Here is a 12,994-nt window from a genome sequence, read left to right as displayed (position 1 = left end):
TTATACTCGCGAAGGCTATAGGGTGGTCCATTTCTCCTTCACCGGCCTATGTTAGCACTACTCGCAACATAATGCAAGAGGCATCAACATGTACAAGGAACTCCTTCTTCCAATCTAGGAAGACCAAAATCGGTGCGGTGACCATCTTTTCTTTCAAAACATCTAAGATGCACTGACATTCTTCATCCCAACAGAATGTGGCATCCTTCTTTATCAGTTTCTCCATGGCAATAGTAATCTGAGCATAAGCCTTGATGAACTTCATGTAATATCCTATATGTCCTAGTGTTGTGTGCAACCACTTAGTGCTCCTCGGGGCCTCCAAATTCACTATCACCATGATCTTGGTAGGGTCCACCATCAACCCTTTCTTGCATACCACATGACCCAGTAATATTCCAAAGGGAACACAAAATATGCACTTCTTTAGGTTCAGCACGATCTAGTAACTATGACACATATCCAACATCAAGTGCAACCTTTCTACATGGCTCTTTACTAGTCCGAACACCGTCCAGTCATCAAATTATACCTCCAATAACTTATGAATAAACTCCTTGAATGCTGAAATGACTACTTGAGAAAACATCGCAGGTGCATTCTTGAGTCTAAATGGCATTATGGTATACTAGAAACAACCCCATTTTTTCATGAAGGTTCTTTTTCTCCTATCTTTTGATGCGATCTTGATCTGATGGTACCACAAAGACCCATTAGTGAATGAGTAGGCCTCATGTCCTCCAACATTGTCAAACAACTCATCTATAAACGGTGTCAGAAATGGATCATGGACACAGTCATCATTAACCTTCCTCAGATCTACACAAATCCTTATCTCACCCTTTTGCTTCTTCTCCTGAACACCATTGGGCTCACCCAATCAAATTCTTCCACTAGTTCTATGATGCCCACTTCCAACATCTTATCTAACTTCAAGTGAACCTTTCCTTGTACTTAGGATTCAAGCGATACGACCTCTACTTAATAGGATTCACATTCGACTTCAGAGTTCTTTTCATAACATCCAAGTCTCCTATTATGCCCTTCAATTCCAAAAAATTAGTAGGGAACATATCCTGATATTCACGGAGTAACTCAACAACCTTATCCATAGTAGCATCATCCCAATAATCCCCAATTTTTTGCAAACTTCAGTTCTGCTTTAGTCACAATGTTTACTTGCTTGGTTTTCAACGACGCGGTGATGTCCATGTGCTCTATCTATGCGCCCTCGACTTTGCAATGCCCTTTAGCCTCTAGAATATTAATATTTCTTGGATCTTCATCCTCTTCCTCAGCGGTCACGTTATAACATTCTAGCACATGGTGCAATTGGGTTCTCCAATCTAGTTGGACCCATTCCAGAGGTTCTTGCAATATTTTGAAGATCACTTCGTTAACCACCTACAAAGCTTCGTCAATGCTCTCGAACCCATCTTTGAAACTGAAGGTCATTAAGAATCCTTCCCTCAATATATTCCACTCCGCAGTGCCATGGTGGAGCTTTGCCTCAAAATACTAGTTCATGGGGATTGTGTTTAAAGTGTGGAAAAACAAGTGTACCCATTCCAGTTGCGGCTCCATTCCATAAGCTTTAGTCCACTTCGCTAGATGATCATGTGGATCATTCCTCCAATCATATTTCTCAACCAATCAAAGGTTAGGTTGACCAAACTGTAACCTCATAATTTTTCTATAGTCACGCCATCCATCAAATCTATCCTTGTGTGTAGCCCACCATCGTGCACGCGTAGTGCGCAGTGCCAAGTCTAACTCTTGGAAGTGGTGATGCTTAGGGACTTCACACTCAAACGCATCTAAAAATTTATCCACATTAGTTAAACCATCATAATAAGGTAAATTCCTTACCTCCGATGAAACGCAACACAATGATTTAGTCATCATGTTGCAGCGTAGTGTAGATACTTCATGCAGCTGATTCTTCCAATGCTCCAACTCTTCATCTGAATGAGAGGTGTAGGAACTCTCCTGGTCCCATGCAATTCATCCATCTATTGTTGGATTGATCCAGTCTTAATCTCGCACTGTTATTTTGTAGATCTGGTAAATCATCTTCACTTTCTTTAGAATCGCAAACCAATTCAGTGTAGCATGACCCTTCCGCAGGGTCCAATGGTACTACAACTCAAATAGATCTCTTCTCAAATGACATTTTCCGCTTCTTCAAGTTGATGAATTCATTCATGTTAATAGCCTAGTAAATTCTGAGGAGTGCGTGGTATGGATTATTGTCATCAATGATTTCTATTACTTCAAAATCAGCTAGCACTCTCGTACCTTCTATATCCATTGTTACTCCATGCAGTCATCCTATAGGGATGATTTTCTATTAGTTTTCCATTCTAAGTTAGATTGGAGACTACTGCAGCACAGGTCTCCCCAATCTTTCGCATGTTTGTTTTGGAAAAACGTTTGCATCAGACCCCACATCTAGAATAACCTGGTCCATCTCATATTCTCTTATCTATGCAGTGAGCCTCATCTCGTGCCCCGTTTGCGCCTTATGTTTGCCAATTTTTCTTACTACGCGGTGTCCATCAAGGGCATTTTCTTTGCTAGCACATTGTTTTGCTAACTCCTGCATGCCTTTCATAGCTTTGCTATCATGTAGCAGTTTCATGCAAGTCTCCAAGAACGTGGTAAGGACAGAGGGATTAACCTTTGTAGGTGCACTGATCTCTGGTACTTTGTTATGGTTCCCTGAGGTGGAGGCCTTAGCAAAGCTTTTCTTGGCTTCCATGAAAGTTTCCTTAGCATGTGCCAAATCAAAACCAACTTCTTTTTCTGGGGCCTTGTGACCCACCTGTCTTCTTCAGGTTGTTTTCCCTTATCATCACCAATCATTATTCCACTTCTCAACACTATATTCACATTTGGAACCTCTTCGTGGGGATTAGCTCTCATAATTTGTAGGTTTTGTGTAGGTTGCCGAGGCTACGCTTTTTTGTCCTGTATCTTAGCTATCAACACATGGAATTCTTCTATTGTCTGGTCAAACTAGCTGTAGTATTGATATGACAGGCGTGTCTGATTCTGACACTCCTACGCATAGTGCCCTGGAGTTGCACAATTGTAACAAATAACCTGACCCCAACCTCTACTAGGCCATCCTCCTAATCAGCCTCGTCCTTGTCCCTAATATCCTTTGCACGCTCCTCTGGCTCCCTGCTCAGGAGGCTGAGTTTATGCTTGCATTTGGTAGGTAGGTGTTCTTTCCATCATCAGTTCATAGCTGTGACAATGGCACTCATCATGGCCCACTGATTTGAAGTAGTCACGGAACAACTTTTGTGGTGTCTGAATGAACTTTTGAAGCAAATGACAATTATCCATTGTGTGTTTTATGACCACCTAACAAATAGCGCACTATAGTGCAAACCCCATGCTCGGTCCTGCTGGAGCTTTTGGTCTCAGGGGAATTGGTCCCCCACCTATGATATAGTTCACAAATATGGGATAGTAGTCTTTATCATGCCCCTCGATCTTACATTTTAGACACCAAACTTCCTCGCACACCTCTAGCTTAGCATCCTTATCTTTCTTCAAGCTCTGCAATTCTAAGCATAGGTTCTGTAACTAAGAGTGGATTTGTTGTACCCATAAAGTTGCATCCAGCATAGGCATTTCATGCAACCTCATTGCGATTTCCAGGGCTTCTACCCGAGTTCCTATCTTCTGATACGCTGACCATCTGTGAGCTGCATATTAGATTCGTGGATCACACATTTCAACCTTTTATCTAACTCCCAAGTAATCTCATCAACCCTCATTGTGATCTCCTTAAATCCAACTACTGACTGCGAGTCAGACTTAGGCTTATTAAACTCTTTCTTTAAAGAAGCCTTAGTCTCTACTAGCATTGCCACTGTATGATTAGAACAATAATTGATATACCATGTCACCGTGCGATCCTGCAAAGCAATAACTAATTGCACTTTCTTTATGTTATCATCGGTAATATGCTACATTGTCCACACAACATTCGCAAAAAACCAAAAATGATGAGTATCTTTGCTCCCTATACCTTTAAAAATTGGAAACTTCATTGTGTTTGACATGTTGAATGGCGAAGGTGGTGGTGGAGGTGTGGGCGAAGGTGCATGCGGTGGAGTTGGAGGTGGAGGTGCCATGGATGGATGATGTGCCCATGGAAATCCTTATCTTATCAGATAAGCAACACTTCGCGAGAGGCTTGTACCGCTCCCTCGTCATCTCTCAAAGGAGGTCCAATCAATGGGCATATTTAGGACCTGGTTTCTCTTGATCTCTGAAGAGTTTTCCACTTTGTGTAGCTCCAAACATCAAGGCAATGGCATAACCCATTTTTCACACAAGAGAATCTTAATCTAGGTATTCAAAGATCTCGGATACTTACCTCGCAATCCCTTGAAGAAGCATCACTCTGCTTCACTATAGCTGATTGAGGTATTAACTACAAACACTATAACAAATTCTCCTATAATTCAATCAAGCCAATCATGGACAACGCGAATGATGTTGTCTTCAGAGGCTTCTAATCATCGAATTAGTTTTAGAGTCCACACTATTGGACCGTCAAGATTCCACCTCCCTTAGCCGTCTTCCTACCTAGCTATCCACTCGTATAATTCAATCGGGAAGGTGTAGAAGAAAATTTTGTGTATTTCTGTATACAAATATTTGTCCAACCACTGCTCCTTCGATAGGCACAAATTCCTGTTCTCTTGCACCGTGAATTCGTGAATCTTCCTATCCATCCACTTCTCAATTTCTTTCTTGGTTGGATTCCAATGATGTGACATTACACATCTCCTTCAGGCAGATCCCGGTCCCAGCAACAGAACCATTTTTTTAGGGGGTCCTGACCCAGGTTCAAAGTTAGTTGTGCCAAACAAAACACTACAATACTAGCGCTTTCGGCAACAGCCCGTGTAGCGCAGGTTTCAATCTCACCCGAAGCGTATGGGGGGATGATGGAACCAAGTTTCCACATCGAGATATCAGTGTGATGTCTTTTAGTGCCCTAGATCTCACTTTGTGCAAATCTATAAGCCCTTAGGGCTTGGTACTGCAATTCCCTTTAAACAGCCTCTGGACCTTTGCGAAGGTCTATGATTGGTCTTTAAGGAATGTTATAGACATTTTTGGGCATTGCAACCCCAATCATAAATGTCCATAAACCAAGGGCTCTTAAGTCCCTAAACGTGTTGTTCCAACCTCTAAAAGAACAGGGTCAACTGATTACATCTTCTCCCAAAAGTTCTCCATGAAAAACTGCTCAGAACTGGTCAAAACTAGACCATATCACCTGCTCCATGGTCAGTTGCATGCAGTGGGTGGACCCACCAAGACACATCATCTTGGTTCCCTGAACCTAGAAGGTTTCAAGCGAGCATAAAGGAGGAATCACAAGGCTAACAAAGCACTAGGACATGAAAAATGTATAGTTGCGAAACATAGGGCCAATAAGAATGACACACATGAAGGTAGGGAAGACCCACACAGGCACATAATCCCAAAAGGAATTAAAGCCATGCTAAAGAATAAGGACCCAGAGTTGGTTATGTGCGGCATAAAGAAAATGGGTGTGAATGAATGAAAAAGAAAATAAGCCCTCAAGGTTAAAGTGAAAAAGAACGCAATGAAAGTTTTATGCAATGTTTTTATGTGTTGGCACTCAAGCCCAACGGAGGAATAAAGTTATATTTAGGAGTGTTGAGGCCTTTAAGTGCATGGAATGAGTTGTCATCTTGGTGTTTGGGCTTATAACAAAGGCTTAGAGCCTAACGCATGGGCATGTTGATAGCCTTGAAATTTTTCGTGTATGCCAAATATAATAAATCACAGAGTTAAAGCTAAAAAGAAGGCATGAACAAGTTGGTAACACGAAATAGTGGCATGGATGAGTTTAGAGGCAATTTTGGTAGTTACTTAAACTTGGAGTTCACCCATATTTAGAAATTCACTGCTAAATCTTGTAACTTATTAGAATGGAGGAAATCAACAATTTAACTCCATTTTTATCGATGAGACAACATAGAAGATTTACATGACTTGAAGAGCACGTTCAAAAGTATTAATTGAAATAGGAAAAAGGAAAAAAATAAAGATTCATGCAAGCAAAGAGTTGAAGATAACTAAGTTCAATAACCAAAAATATTAGTAAAAATCTCTTTACAAGGAGAATTCAAACAACCAAGGTGAAGCAGTGGGAGGTTGTTGGTGCAACGAGATGCATAATGTTGTTATGCATCATAGGTGAATCAAAGACCAATTTTGGTGTCTGAAAGGTGCTGAGAAGGGAGAGAATGAATTGGTGATTGGTGTTTTGCTGTAAGGATTGATGCTACTGGTGTGCATGGATGTTTCAATTAGTAATCAATGATTTTGGGTGTGTGTGCTCTGTTCAGTAATCAGAGAATTGTTGAAGGTGTTTTAATGGTGAGTTTGGTGAGCAGTTGATGTAAGAAAAAAAAAAAATTTATGAAAGAAAGTGGCCTATTGATTTGAGTTTGAAAGTGTATGAAAGATGGATCAACATGGCTAACAAGTGGTAGCTTTCATTCTAGGGGAAAGAGTTCCTTTCATTAGTGGATGATAAATGAGCAAGGGAAATAGTCCCTTTTAGCAATGGCTAATAAACAAGCAGGGGTAACAGTCCCTTTCAGTAGTGGCTAACAAAAAAGCAGGGGAAAGAGTCTCTTTCAAAAATGATAGATAAATGATTAGGGGAAATAGGCCCTTTTAGTGAAAACTGATAAATGAGTAGGGGAAAGAGTGCCTTTCAGCTGTGACTGATAAATGAGTAAGCCAATAGTACCTTTCAGTAAAAAGTGATAAACGATCATTGTTAGAAGTTCCTTTCAATAATGGATGATAAAACTACAAGTAGAAGCTTGTGGGGCAGTGATGTAATAACAAGTTGAAGATTGTAATTGCTAATGAAATACAAGGAAGATTGATGTCTTATGTATACATGTTTATGCCAATGGATATAATGTTATGTTTCACACGATTGAATTGTATTGTTGATTCATGAGTGATTCCTAAAGTAATTGAAAAGTATAAATTGTCGAGAGTTGTATGATTTGGTCACACTACTGATTTACCTGCCTCTCTGTAGTGTCTCGGTTTGCATTGTTTCTGACAGAGTTTACAAAATATTCAAAAGATGTGTGCTTTAAATGATATGATAGTAAGAAAAAATATATGTAATAGATAGAATGAAAACATAATGGTCTACATGATGTAACGTTAAAAACCACAATCTCCAAGAGAAATGGGGATGAGAGAATGATACACAACCAAAAAATCCAATTTCTATAATAGTATCATAAAAATGGCTTATTATGGTTTGTTTATTAACATATGAAGAAATATTATGATGTCAAAGAAGGATCTTTCAAAATATTCAAAAAAGGGTATAAATAGGGAGCTCTCAAGGAACAGTTACAAAATATGACTCTTCACATTCCTCTTTTATCATCCACATGTCTTTTAGTCCTTTCATATATTGATTGTAATTCAGATGCACCATTTTATATTACATTAGAATTAGTTAACAATATGTTCGGGTGTTGTTTAGTAGTAACTTGGAGTGATTATTGTGATGATTACCTAGAATTAAATTCTTGCAAGCTTGTTGTCCAGGAATGTTTAAAATTTGACAATTATCCTTGCCTATCAAACACAATTGGTGATAGTCAAATATTTTTATAGTGCTTCATATTACCTTCACACAAATTACTAAAATGTCAATTGTACATGCATAAAAAAATTATCAAATGTCAAATCTTAAGTCTATAAGTACTTGTAGATGATCATTTTTCAAAATTTAAAACTAATGATTATTTTCTAAGATCTAGTACAATAGAATAAAAAATTAAAACCAGATTTTAATATAATATAAATAGAAAATTTCATAGTAATTTCAGGTTTATAATTTTGAGTCTATCAATACTTATAGATTATTCTAAAATCTAAAATAATATAATAAAGAAATTAATACCATACTTCAATAACATACAAATTAAAAATTTCATTTCAATACCATACAAATAGGAAATTTACGGATATTAATTTCAAGTTTATAAAATTTTACAGAATATCATTTTTTAATAAAAGATTTTAGATATTTTAAAACTGATCAAAACCCATTTACTATATACACATTAAACAAAACAAAGCATAATACGCCTATTAACAATCTACTCTCCCAAAAAAAATATGTTGCCAATGTAATTTAAACCCTAAGTGAAAAGGGTGACAACTTTTCCATACAACAACACAAATTATACCAAACTAACAAAATAAATAAAATTATAAAATCATAATTAATACTAAACCTTTTAATATAAGGTATGTATCACATTTAACTAAATAAAATTGTACAATATAAAAATAAACCAATAATACTCTAAATCAAAATTAAATAATAAACATTAAAAATTAAAATAATGTGCATGATATTTCTATAACATCCAGAAAATGGAATCCAAAATCAAATAAAAGTGTGCACATTTTTATTTTTTGTTTTCACCCTGCAATTTACCAGACACCTCAATTCCACAATCCTCCATTATCATGGCCAATGACCAATACACATTCTTTGAGGTGCACATCTCCTTGTATATTATATCTTTACCATGTAATTAACTCCTTTCAACTCAAAACCTGCATGTACATACGACCAAAATATGGTATAAAAGGTCTTTGGTAATATATATCTATGGTCATCTCTCCTTATATATTCTATCGTAGCCATGTCATCAACTCCTTTCAACTCAAAACCTACCTGCATGTACATATGACCAGAAAATTATATGAAAGGTCTTTGGGAATATATATCTATGGAGATATATCTAGTAAAATATATCGATTGTGAAGTGGCTGAACATTTTTTTTTCATTTAAATATAGTTTATAAAATCATACAGACAAAAGCTTTGAATGCTATTAGAATTAAGTAAGGAAGAAAAATGCCTAACTTAATAAGCATAAGTTACAACTTATGTATTTCATAACATTTAATCACAATGATTTATTATGTAATTGAGATTTTTCAAATTCAAAATAAGATCTAGGTGATTATATATAGGGAAATGAAAATTGTAAATTTATTAATCCTTCATCTTTTATGCTTCTGAGCCAAGTTTCTCTCCCTTACATAAAGGAACTACTGATGTTATAGTAAAATTTTTTCTAAAAAAAAACATGAAGACCATTTTCAAATCTCATAAAACTTTGAAGCAGGTCAGTTAAGGATAATTCTAGCCCCATGTTGGCTTAGTAGGTCTTGACCTAGGTGGTGGGCTCCAGTATTGTAGCAATAATGCTACAACTCCTGGAGCTTCCTTCTCTAATTTTATCAACCCGGTAGTTCGTAACAAACTTGGAAGCGACGGTGCTGTATGCACAAGTACTAGCTCTTGTCGCAGTTGTCACTTGGTCAGCTGGCACAAGTCCGCTAGGGCTCAAGCCAACTTCTATATGTTCTCAGAAGAAGCTTTTTAAGTGATGAACGAAAGCTATCTCAAAGGAAATTAACCTACTTTGCAAGAATGAACTGAAAGCCAACAAAACATGGAAACCCTAGTAAACCCTAATTCTACCAGCTTAATCCTTATGATGCAATGGTGGGAATGCAACTTCTAAAAGTGATGCCATTACTTCTATTGAGATGAGATGCATGTGTCTAAGCTACTTTCATCTGAAGAGAACATGTTTTTGTATTTTTGCTCAAGTGGTTGGAGTTATTATGACTGTGCTTCTTACTGGGTCTTGACTGTGCAGGGGTAGATCAAGGGGAGGAAGGCTTGGAAAAGGTCAGGAGGACTCTGAGAGGGTCCAAGGGATCCCTAACATCATTCCACAGAAGTTCAAAAAGTTCAAATGCCTGGCAACCGTGTTTGCAAGCTTCTACAGGATGTCTGCAGGGGATTCTACAGGAAGTTCAGGATTTCTATAGGAAGTCTGCTAATTCCTACAGGATGTTCTGCAATAGGATTTTTGGGTGATGGATGAGTGAATGAGCTGTATGGGTAGATAGGGAGGTAGGAGGGGAGCTTGTGATGGCTTATGGACAGAGAGGTGAGATGGAGAGGGGGTGTGTAAAGCTGGTTGGTCTAGAGGAGGGTAGAGGCAATGGAAGGCCGAAAAGATAAAACAACGTGGATAATAGAAGAGTTGGGAGGCAAATGATCTAACTGAGAGATAAGTAGATGGCCTAGGTACGACTTAGAAGGATAAGGAAACGATGGAGTGGTGCTGCGCAGTGTAAATGAAACAAATCACCCTTGTCTTGCGTATAACCGAAATGTCATCAACCTACTCTAACTGTTTTATTAGAAACCAAAGAACAACAATGTCGTTTTTAAGGGAAAATCGTGCATGGTGCTGAAACAAAGAGTTATTGCTCAAGATCTAAATGCATGGACACTTCTACAAACGGAAATATTACGTTAAAGCTTGCATGAACATGTAAAATTGTGTTTTTGGTAGTTGGAACGGTCTGCACTCCCAATCTCTAAACAGAGGTGGAAGTGAGTGTGCAATCAACCCTTTTGTGGAGCTCTGATTAACTCTAATCTCCTTACTCTAATCCAAACTACTGAAACAACTGTGTTCATAAAACTAACTTACGTAATCACACCAAAACAATCAACTAAGCAAACTGTGTTTCCAAGTGCATGTAAAGGAAAAGAAATATAATGCTGAAAGAAAGATAAGTAACAATACAAAGAAAGGAGGTCTATTGCTCTCAGGTTGGGCCCAACCCTGAGAGCTATAGCTCCTCTAAGAACTCAGAACTGAACTCGAATCTGCCTGCCTTTTATTAAAAGATCATAGTCATAAGTCTAACAACATGCCAAAAATGGCTTACAAAGAGCAAAACAGAGCTATAGCTCGTAATTCAGAATCTGCAACAAAGGTTCAAAAGTTCCCATCGAAGGCTACAGCCTCAATATTTATACATTATGAGGGCCAAGCTGGCCTCCTAAATTAGTGGGGCTTGGCTGACCAACTAAAAGTAAACTGTTGTTCCCTTAGAATCCGTTGGCTGCCTTCTAGCTCGGTGGTGATAGCTGTTGGAGCTCGGAGTTGTGGGTGGAGATCACGAGGAAGGCCATTCCATGGCGTGGACAACCTTCCTACAAAACCTCAATGCCACCTTGGCTATCTCCTAGCCTTCATCTGCGTGGTTTTGCTCCATTTAATGTCAAAAAAACCTGAAATAAACATGTATTAGCCATCTAGGAATAGTGACTGCCCTTCATTCGTACAAATAACATAAATATACTAAAAAATGATGCATAAGTCATGAAAAATGAAGGGTTGAGCAAGGGTAGTGAGGCCAAATGAGCCCAAAATGTTACCAAAATTGGGGCTCATCATCACCCCCCAGCTAAAATATTTGCTCATCCTTGAGCAACTAATCCAGCTCCTCATCCTTCATTGCCTTTACTGCCACCCTTACATCCCAAGCCTCTGTAGTAGTGTCCTCCTTGCTGATATGGAACCCAGCCTTTCTGTTCACCTCTTCCCACTGTTCATTATCATCTTTCTCTGTGCTGCCTTCCATCAATCCTAGCAGCAGTGGTGGGCTTAGCTTGAGGCCAATCCAGCTGGCCTGGAGGTTTTGCATGGATTTCTTATAGAGGGCCACCCGGACTAGAGCTTCCCTCATCCGAGTTGGGATATGATACTCTCTGATTTTCAGACTGTGGGCCAATGTATTCCATCGGCGGGTGCAAGCTTGGACAGAGTTGTCTCCTAACAGTCTCTCCATGTCCTCAAAATGCGATATGGCCTGGGCTTGCTGATCCATATATCTCAATGAAGCTTGAGGGTCGGTGGACAAGTGTTGGTGTGCCGAGATTAGTGCAACTGGATCCCTTGGTTCTGCTCTAATTAGCAATGGCTCATTCAGCTCTCGGTTCATGACCGCTTTGGCTTCTGCTGCTCTTTTGTCCTCATGGTTCAACCATGAGGCAAATGCCATTAATTGCATATCTCCTAAGGCCGTATTGGGATCCCATGAAATTACATTAGGCAGGGCTAAATTATGGAGGTAGAACTCCGCTAATTTGGCCTTATCCTCTGATGAACTGGTACTGCATAATTCAGTGAATTTCTGTGGGTCTTGGAGCTGAGAGATACCTCTTTGCGCCAAGGTATTGATTTGAAATTGCAGCCATTGGTCTTTCAGGTACAGGCCATAGGATTTGGCCGGCTGTCTGCATTGTATAGCATCCATGGCCCAACTAGCCATGCAGGCCAATTGTGCCTCTTTCTGCTGCAGCTGTTGTCTGAGAGTCACCTCAATTTGTGCTTGTTGTTCTGCTTCCTGTAGATGCAAGGTTGGCTCCCCAAGACCGGTTTTCAGTTCCTTTTTGCCTTGCTGTTCTGTTGTGATGTCCCCTGAGGGTGTGCCTGTTCCTCTCCTCAGCTCTTGTAGCTGCAGTTTAAGTTTTTCGTTTTCTTCCTGTAGGAACACCCGTTGGCAATTTGCCACGTGTTTAGCCATGGCTAATTCACTTCTGGCCTCCTTAAGTTGCTCTTCCAAGGGGCCTATGTCCGCCACACCTTTTGATTTGGCTATTTTCATCCATGTGTGTGATCGTACTCTCTCTTCCTCCAATGCAAAGAACAGTGGCACAGTGAATTTCTGAGGTATAATTTTGCCAGCCTCTAAGAAGTTGTAATATGAACTCAGACTTGGCTGAGGGCTAGGCTCTGAAATATGCTCTTTCTCTAATTCTTTTGGTGGCTCTACTTCGCCCTCCCTCGGTGGTGATGAGGGTGCTTCTCCTTCCATTCTCTCTGTTTCCTTAAGCCGGGCTAAGGTTTCCTGTAGAGCAGCTTCAGCATCCTGTAGCCGGGCTTTTGAAGCCAATTGGTCTAACCTTTCTTTCCAAGAGGTTGTTTTTGGGCTCCCCCTCTCATAGGTGACTGATATCTTTGAGGGGGACCTCTCCTTGGGCGAAGTAGGGGCA

This window comes from Pinus tabuliformis, chromosome 5_1 (genome assembly GCF_031772625.1).
Source record: "Pinus tabuliformis cultivar Carrire ecotype Pingquan chromosome 5_1, CPIR1, whole genome shotgun sequence".
In the NCBI taxonomy this organism is placed as follows: domain Eukaryota; kingdom Viridiplantae; phylum Streptophyta; class Pinopsida; order Pinales; family Pinaceae; genus Pinus; species Pinus tabuliformis.
Note: the sequence above shows the minus strand (reverse complement) of the source record.